At 45.4% G+C, this 9597-nt stretch overlaps 1 non-coding gene across 1 annotated transcript; it reads left to right on the forward strand.

The window, feature by feature from the left end:
• The first annotated feature begins 8633 nt into the window (after nt 1–8633).
• Nucleotides 8634–8704, forward strand: TRNAG-CCC (transfer RNA glycine (anticodon CCC)). Its single transcript has one exon. It is a non-coding gene; the product is annotated as a tRNA-Gly (tRNA).
• Nucleotides 8705–9597: the final 893 nt, after the last annotated feature.

The raw sequence follows: 9597 nt of genomic DNA on the forward strand, positions 1-9597 counted from the left end.
GCCCTGCTGGCTGTCAGTTTCTTCAATAAATCTTTGATCACCCCCCCCCCAAAAAAAGTCAATTCATGGCCAGGTTATTATTTTTTAAAGTCAAATTATTTTTAACACAAGTGCATATAAAAACTGCAGGTTGTAAGCACCATCTTAGAAGGGGTAATCTTTCTTGCATGATAAAGAAGACGAGGAGAATGCCTCTTCCAACAGGATGCTTCATCCAGTTGTATCAGTCATCTTCTAAGGCTCAAACTAGTGATGCACCATTGCATTTAACATGTCTTCCTTTGTCTTCTAAAAAATAGCTATGGGGAGGGGATCAGGACCACAACATGCAGGGAGCGGGGTTTAACCATTCCCACCACTGTGGTCATAGTGAAAATCTCCCTCAAAGCTAATAATAATAATTTTATATGACCACCCATCAACAAATATTCTCTAGGCAGCTTACAAAGCACAAAGCAAAACAAAAGAACACATTATTGAAAATACATAATACAATAGTTAATAACAGTAAGCAAAAATATAGCATATACCTTTCTTTCTAGTGGATGGAGGAAGAATAAAGCAATTAGCATCTCAGATTAATAAACCACACTAAAAAGGTGAAAGCCCAAGTTTTATTTTAAACACATTTTTTTTAAACAATTAGCATGCACACGTTCTCTAGCAGCTGTTGTTTAGAAGGAATTATTTATTTATTTGCATTATTTATATGCTGTCAGATAACAAAAAGATTTCACACAATAAAAACAAGAGGTTAGAAAGAAACAACAAAGTAAGGTCAACAGTAAATATACCGCAGCATGGAAAGCAGCGTCAAGTTAAAATCTAAACAAGAACAAAAGGCAAAGAGCAAACAACAGAGCTGAAAATCAGATTTAAAAGCTACAGCAACGACACGTTCAACCAGACACGTAAAATGCAATCATGCATTTAACCTCACCTCTAGTTCAGCCTTTAAAAGAAAATATTTTTCTCCTTCAGAAGGGTTTTTTTTTTTAAGAAAGTAGTTTTTTCTCTTTAGAAAAAGAGAAACTTTTTATTCCTCATATACACCACTATGCAGATTTAGGGTGCAATCCTATGCGTGTTTAGACAGAAAAAAGTCCTACAACTCCCAGCATTCCCCGCCAACCATGCTGGCTGGGGAATGCTAGGAGCTGTAGGACCTTCTTCTGTCTAAACATGCGTAGGATTGCACCCTAATCAATGGCGGGAGCAGTCATATGGCCACTAGACAGCGGCTAGATGGCCATAGGATATCTGGTTTTCCGGGAACCAACCTCAGAGCCCGCACATCGAGGTCGGTTCCTGGAGAACCCCCCCCCCCTTCTGTGCTGCCTCAGAGGCAGTGCGGAACAGCCCTGTTTTCTGTGCTTGCAAGAGGAGCGTAGAGTGGCTGAAAAGGGGCATGGCTGGGGGTGTTCCTGGGCAGGGAGGGTGGAAATGCCTATACGACACATCCAATGTGTCGTACAGCAGCATCCTTCCCGCTCTGTGCTCCTGCGGCTAGCCAAAAATGCAGGACAGGAGAAGAGTGGAAGGAACAATCCTCTCTGTGCGTCTCCTGCCCTGCATTGGCTAGGCGGTCGCCTCCGAGTTCAGAGGCAGCTGCCTATCTGTTAAGGATTGCACCCTAATACAATTAATGGAGTAATATTTCTTTAAACAGAAGACAGACCAAAGATATAAAGATATATAAGAGAGAGGGAATGTGACCGTTTAACACAGGGATGAGATATTGCTCGATTGCAACTCCCAGTTGTCCTCACCATTGGCCATGTTGGCTAGGGCTGATGGGAACTGCAGTATAACAACATTGGGGGGGGGCACAAGTTGCCCACTCCTGGTTTAACAGGTCACAAATTGACTGGGATATCCTGGCCTTTGGGGGCACCTGCTTGCTTACAATTCCCTACAATTATTCTTATTCTTCTGATTAATTCTGCTTTTCTACCAAAGGTGGAATTCTACTCCGTGAAAGCTTATTGTGCCAAAACAAATCTGCTGGTCTTTGTTGTTGTTCTGCCCGCTTGCGGCCCCCCCTCCCCGAAGTCTGAGCTTCCTTTAAGATATATCTGCAAAGGTGCCCCTCTAAAAAGAAGTACATCGCGGGGAAGTGTAGCCTCTGCTTTTCTTGTTCCTGCCTTGCTGCGTTCCAGGGGTGAGTTCAGAGGTGACCTTGGGAGTGCCAGCTCCGCCTAGCAAGCAAGAGTAACACTGTCTTTTGTAGGGGAAAGGTGCGTCTCCTTCTGCTGTTGCATGCCCCCTAGTGACCACCCCTAACGAAAGCCATCCCACTTTACAAGCAGGACCAAAGTACACATGATGTTTAAATGCACCATTGCCTCTAACTTGCTGGAGTCTTTTTTTAAATGCAAGTTGCATCAGCTGAGGTGTGGGGTGTGTGTGTGATAATTAACTACATTGGAGCAGGCATGGTGAGGGATTTTGGCCCTTTCCTCCGCTGCTACTGTCTTGAGGAAAATCCCTCTTCTGAAACCAGTTCTTTGCATCTGGAGGAAATCCCCCATTGTCACCAGTTTGGGGGGAGGAGCTTCCCACCCTTAAAAGCAAATAGATCCAGTCCTGCTGCAGTCCTGATGAAGATCATCTCTGCCTTGATTCACCTGATGCAATTTGCATTTTGAAAAATCAACAAAATAGCCCGTTAGATGCAAAGATGCATTTAATGTCACATCGTATATAGTTTGGTAGGGAAGGCCCAAGACAGTTTGCCACCTGAGGACAAGAGAATGCTGCCGCCGTCCCACATATGTAGAAAAGCCAGCTGGCCATTGCATCTTCCTTCAACTCTCGCAATGGGGTGCAGTCCTCCGCAAGTCGGACGTAAGTGCAGTGGCACCCCCCCCCGGCCCATCTTCGTCATCAACTGGTATACAGAGGCATATGAATTTCTGTGCCCACGAAAATGCACATGAATTTCCATACAGACTTTGAACTAAACAAATTGCAAGCTGATGCAGAAACGGAATGGAACAAACTTCTGCTTGAAACAATATGGGTGTGTATAGAAAGTCAACAAGACAGATTCATCCATCCCTGCCGGTTCTTCGCTGCGGCCTGTGGTTCTTCCCCTCACGGTCAACCAGGGTGGCAAATTCTTTTCCTCTCCTCTTCCAGGGAGCATCCTGAAGCATGAACACCAGAGCATGGTCCATTATCACCTCACCAATAAGAACCTCAGCTGGGCACAGGTAAGAGCCGGGGAGGACCTGCCAGCGGAGCGGGCTGGAGGAGTGGCCGGCCGCCAAGCCACCCTCAGCTCTCCTTTGCTGCTGATGCTCAGGGAAGCACTGTGTCTGTCTCCGTGGGTAGTGGTAAGGATATGAGCTGGCTTGTGGGGAGGAGGGAAGGCCCCGGAGGAGCGAGGGTGCAGTTTGTGTGTTTATTACTTGCTTTAGGTGCAGCCCTATGCATGTTTAGACCGGAAAAGGCCCCTCCCGTCCCAGCACACCCCGGCCAGCATGCCAGGAGGTGCAGGACTCTTCTCTGACTCAAGACGCATGGGATTGTGCCCTCGGTTGCTTTATCGCATTTTACCTTCTTTATTTCTGTCCCACCTTTCCTCTCAACGATGGCACTCAAGGCAGCTAGCAATAAAATACACATTCCAAACCAAATCTTAATTCAAGCATGACGTGAAAGCCCATAAATGAAAAGCAGAATTCAAAACACAGCAGTGAAAGAGACAAGCAGCATCCAACCAGTCAAAATCCCATCAGCCACAGACCAGCTTCCCTGTGCTTCCAGACTAGCTTCCGGTGTGCCCACAGACCCCTCTCTTTTTTAACCCGCGTGCTGCAAGGCGAAGTTGAAGCCCTTTCGCACCATCTTTATTTGGGTTCAAAAGCATGGTTTTGCGTTTTGCAGCTCGGACCTCGCTTCTGCCTTGTCCTTGGGTTCTTGGGCAAGTGGCGTTACTTTTTGTCTTCCGGGAAATGAGCTTTTTGTGACTGGCCATGCCTGCCAGTGAATGGGAAAGCCCCTCCCCATGGCAGTCATTTTGTGAGAGGACCCACAACATTGCCACAAAAGCCCAAATGTGCCCACTGACCCAAAAAGGTTGGGGGGGGGCTGCTAGAGGTGTGGCTGAATAAAAAAGTCTTTGCCTGCCTGTGGAAGCACAGCAGAGAGGGGGCCCCAGCTAGCCTCCCTTGGCAGAGAGTTCCAGAGCCTGGGAGTGGCCCCTGGGAAGGCCCTGAGAAGTTTTAGAAACGCTTGAGCACTGGAGGCTGGCGCCTCCGATGTCAGTGGGGTGGTGAATCCACTCTGGGTTGCAGTCAGAACCACTCAGAACTCTGAAGGAGCTATCCAAGGTACAAATGCTTGCTTTCTTAATAATTAAAGAATCAAAACTATTTGACCATTAAAATGTGTTCTAGGACAAATCTGTGCCATGAAATCTGGGCAGGCTTTTTTTTTTTAAAGTATATAATTTACTCGGAAGTATTCCAAGGTCCATGTTCTCCTACAAGTGGAACTTGTTTACATGGATGAATAGCCTCCGGGTTGGATTTACCAATGTCTGGGCCATAGGTGAAAAACATTTACTTAAAGATTATCCTAAAGACTGAGGAAGGTGTTGCTGGGCAGCCTTCCAGGTGTGCTGAAGCAGAATTTCCATCATCCCCAGCCTGCATGGCCACACTGAGTGGGGATGATGGGAAATGTGGTCTGGAGGGCACCAGGTTGGGGAAGGCTTTTTAAGGATCCCCAAGAGACATCTGGACCCCTGCCCATAAAATTATGTGAATGAAGCAGAGCAATTGCACAATAAAAACCTCATCTGGAAGCACCCTCTGTGTTTGACCTATTTGACCAGGGTATCTCAAGGATCATCTCTCGTATCCAAAGCCAGCACCTTGAATTGGGCCCAGAAACAAATGAATAACCAATGACAATGGTGCAATGCTGGAAGAATATGCTTTGTATGTCTTGCCCCTGTTACCATGGGGACTTCCAGATAGACTGGAGACCAGGCAGAAATGACCCAAAACAGTGGGTTCAAGGAGGATGTTTTAAGCAGAGGTGTTTTAAAAAATTGTCCTTGATTTTTAATATGAGCAATTTTCTATCGTGTGTATATAGTTTTTATGCTGATGGCATAAAAGTGGGCTTCCACTTATTTAATATTGTTTTCATCATAGCTCGATGGGTTTTTTTAAAAATGTTTTTACTATTGGGGGAAAAAACTTTCAAGGTAGGATAAATATTATGATAATAAATAAGAATCAAAATAATTGTAAACAGATTGTTCATTGCCTTGGGGAGTATTTTATTTTTTAAAGAAAAGAACACAGGACCTTTTCATTTTCCCAGGAATTTTAGCATTCTAGTCTTCTAGCTTTCCTGTTTTAAATTTGTTACTGTATTTTAAATCTCTGCATTGCTGCTAGGTTTCGTGCTGGTTGTACTTTTATACTGTCGTTTTAATGCCTTCATATTTTATGTTGTTTTTATGCTGTGCTTGTGGTTTTAATTTTTGTGAACCGCCCAGACAGCTTTGGCTATTGGGCCATTTAGAAATGCAATAAATAAATAATTAAACATAGGAGACTGCATTCTATTGAGTCAGACCATCCGTCCATCTAGCCCAGTATTGTCAACACTGACTGGCAGCAGCTTTCCAGAGTTTCAAGCAGAGGTTTTTCAGCTCTACCTGGAGAAGCTAGGGAGACCTTCTGAGAGAAAGATCTCTGGGAGAAAGGCAAGGTGTAAATGTTTTTAAACTAATACATAAAATCTACAGAGTACATGTTTTCCTGGTCCCACCGTGTCCGTCCAATGAGACTAGGCTGCAGTTCAAAAAACACTTACTAGAGCATAAATCCCTTTAAACTCAGAGTTGCTTCAGAGTAAACACGTTAGAATGCCCTGTTCATTACTTCAGACGCTCATCTATGCATGCATTCCTATGCATGTTTACCTAGGAGTAGATCCCATTGAATTAATTGGGGCTTACTTTTAAGTAAACAAGCATAGGATTAGGCATTATAGCTTGGGGTTCTTTATTCCTTTTGCTTCTTCCTATGTGAAAGCCTCCTTCTTAAAGTGAAAGACTTTCAGACTTTATTCTAAAACATATATTTATATAGGTCACTATCTTTTAAAAATATTTTTATTGGTTTTGATCCAGATTGAGTCATACATAGAGTAGACCCATTGGAATCAACAGGACATAATGTGGTCGAATTTTTTTAAAATAAATAACTGAAATCAATGGGACTTGTTAATCACTGTATTTTTTCAAATACATAATTGAAGTCAATGGGATGTAAGTTAGTCATTGTATTTTTTTTTTCAAATAAATAACATAGTTAAACCAAACAACATTTTTAAAAATCAGTCTAAAGAAGTGCAGAAAATACAGAGGACACATAACTAAAAATGAACATTGTCATTAATTAAGACAGATCTCTTCAGAGGATTAACAATCATACGAAATTCATAGAGTAATCAAGTCCTTCCAAAAAATCTGAGTTGACTTGAGAAATGATGTATGTGTACTTCTGACTAGACATATATATATATATATATATATATATATAAATTATATTTATAGCCTGCCTTCTTTCTTCTTGCAAGGAACCCAAGGCAGCTTATATCGTCCTCCTCCTCTCCATTTCACCCTTACAACAATGACAACAGTCAGCCACTGGCCTAACTAAAGTCACCCAGTGAATTTCTTGGCTGAGTGGGGATTGGAACTATCCCAGTCTAACACCCTAACCGCTACTCCACAATTAGGTATTTTATGGAGGCTCCAGATGTCTTCCACTTGGAACCTTCTCATGTTTTCCCACTTCTTCTGTCTTTTTTTCTTATTGGAGAAAATCCATTAAGGAAGAAAAGAGTGAATAGTTACACAATCCATTCTGATCAGTGGTGTTAGGAGCCAGGGCTGGCCCTACCATTAGGCAGGGTGAGGCAGGGGACTCAGGAAACAGATGCTGGGAGGCAACAGGAAGGTGTTCGAGGAAAGAACTATGTGCCGTGCAGCCTACTTTGCACCCCAAAGTTCGCCTGCTGCCTTCAATTTCAGTGGAGAACATTGTCCCATCATTAGTCTGGAAGACAGATTCATCTGCCAGTCCAGTCATTTTGTACATGGAATGAGGGGGCACCATCTTGTTCTTCGCCTCAGGCAGCAACATATCTTGGGCCGGCCCTGTCTGAAAGCACCCGTAGACTCTGGACTTAATGGTGTTATCCCACCCCCCCCACCATGACGGTAGAGATGGACACTTCAAAATGCAAGCCAGCCTGGCCCCTGCTGTGTTTGCGGGCCTTCCTGCTCCTTCTGTTGATTGGGGCCTAGACCTCTGTCGCAAAGTCCTACTCTGAGGGTATCATTGCCTGTGTGAATCTCTGAAATCCTGCTCCCCAGGCACACGCCGCGGAGCAACCGTAGGAGGGGGAGAAAGAGAAATCCTGTGGCCATTTTAGCCTAGGGTGGCCAGTGACACATTGTGAAAAGAAGAGGAGAAAAGAGGGCACAGGTTTGCACAAAAAAAATTGCACATGCTAATTTGGAGGTACAGATGAAAATTTAGAAATAATTACTATAATTTAAAGAGAAGTCCTGTACCTCTTGCTGTGGTGGGGAAAATTGCGACCATGTAACCTGTGTGCTTGCCCAGACTGCTGACCAGGTGCTACCTATGAATGGGCAACTTCAAGGCCCCTTTTTCTTTAAACCAGACTTTTACTCCATAAGGACCTCGGAAGAGCCCTGCTGGATCAGACCAAGGGTCCATCTAGTCCAGCATTCTGTTCACACAGCGGCCAACCAGCTGTTGACCAGGAACCCACAAGCAGGACATGAGGGCAACAGCACCCTCCCACCCATGTTCCCCAGCAACTGGTGTCCATAGGCATACTGCCTCTGATACTGGAGGAAGCATATAGCCATCAGGACTACTAGCCATTGATAGCCTTCTCCTCCAGGAATTTGCCTAACCCCCTTTTAAAGCCATCCAAGTTGGTGGCCATCACCGCATCTTGTGGAACTGAATTCCATAGTTCGACTATGCGCCGTGTGAAGACGTCCTTCCTTTTATCTGTCCTGAATCTCCCCACGGTCAGCTTCATCGGATGACCCCATTGGGTTCTAATATTACGAGAGAAGGAGAAAAATGTCTCCCTCTCCACATTCTCCACACCCTCCACACCAGGCATAATCAGCCCTTCAAACAGAGGCCACCTTCAAACAGAGGACTGTCCTCTGCAAAGTACGACACATGGCCACCCTGTTTCAGCATCCTGATATCACATCTCCCTTCGTGTAATGGCATTGCATGTTCTGAATGATCATTACAAGGCATGCCCTTTCGTTCCCATAATCAAAATCAGCAACAGCGAGTTGGTTAAACGAGTTTTGGTTTTTAACCATTCTCACCAACTTTTGTTGGGAAAATTATATTACAACGACGTCTGCCGTAACTGGGAGGAACTGGACTTTTTGTTGGACGGTTGCAAGGATTCCCAAGCGCCCTATAGTAAGAACAACGCACGTGCTTAAAAGGGAAATACTATTTCCTTACTATGGGTTACCGATAGGTGGCTCTCTGGAGCAGTATTATAGGAACCCCCGGAGCATCAATTTCCTAACCGCGCCGCTGGTGTAGTGGTATCATGCAAGATTCCCATTCTTGCGACCCGGGTTCGATTCCCGGGCGGCGCAGGATGTTTTTCCCCTCCTCATTTTTTTAATGCGTGATATTTGGACGGGCAAATGCATAATAGATAACGCTTCTCTGCTTCTCCTCCTTTATCTCATGTGCCTGCCCTTCCCCTTTGCTAGCTTTCTCAAGCCCTACCCTCCGAAGCCAGAAAGCAGTGTCAACCCCCCCTCCCCACTTTTTTGGCCGCTAGATTCCTCTTTTGGCGGGTGGTCTTGTATGGGACAAGATACTGAAGGACAGATCCTGAAGCTGAAGCTCAAATATTTTGGCCACCTAATGCGAAGAGAAAACTCCCTGGAAAAGACCCTGATGCTGGGAAAGACTGAAGGCAAAAGGAGAAGGGGACAGCAGAGGATGAGATGGCTAGATAGCATCACCGATGCAATGAATATGGACTTGAGCACAGTCCGGGAGAGAGCGGAGGACAGGAAGGCCTGGCGTGCTGTGGTCCATGGGGTCACGAAGAGTCGGACACGACTTAACAACTGAACAACAACTTGTATGGGACACTCTGGGAGAGAGAGCGCAGGACAGGAAGGCCTGGCGTGCTATGGTCCATGGGGTCACGAAGAGTCGGACACGACTGAACGACTGAACAACTTGTATGGGACACTCCGGGAGAGAGAGCGGAGGACAGGAAGGCCTGGCGTGCTGTGGTCCATGGGGTCACGAAGAGCCGGACACGACTGAACGACTGAACAACAACTTGTATGGGACACTCCAGGAGAGAGAGCGGAGGACAGGAAGGCCTGGCGTGCTGTGGTCCATGGGGTCACGAAGAGCCGGACACGACCGAACGACAACAACAACTTGTATGGGAGGAAGGACCTCCTGAACACCTAAGAGCAAAGCAACACCATCTGCTTTACGAACGAAGAACGCAGAGTCCTGC

The sequence above is a fragment of the Heloderma suspectum genome, chromosome 12 (assembly GCF_057233095.1).
Source record: "Heloderma suspectum isolate Gila_16-S chromosome 12, 16-S_ref, whole genome shotgun sequence".
Classification (NCBI taxonomy): Eukaryota; Metazoa; Chordata; class Lepidosauria; order Squamata; family Helodermatidae; genus Heloderma; species Heloderma suspectum.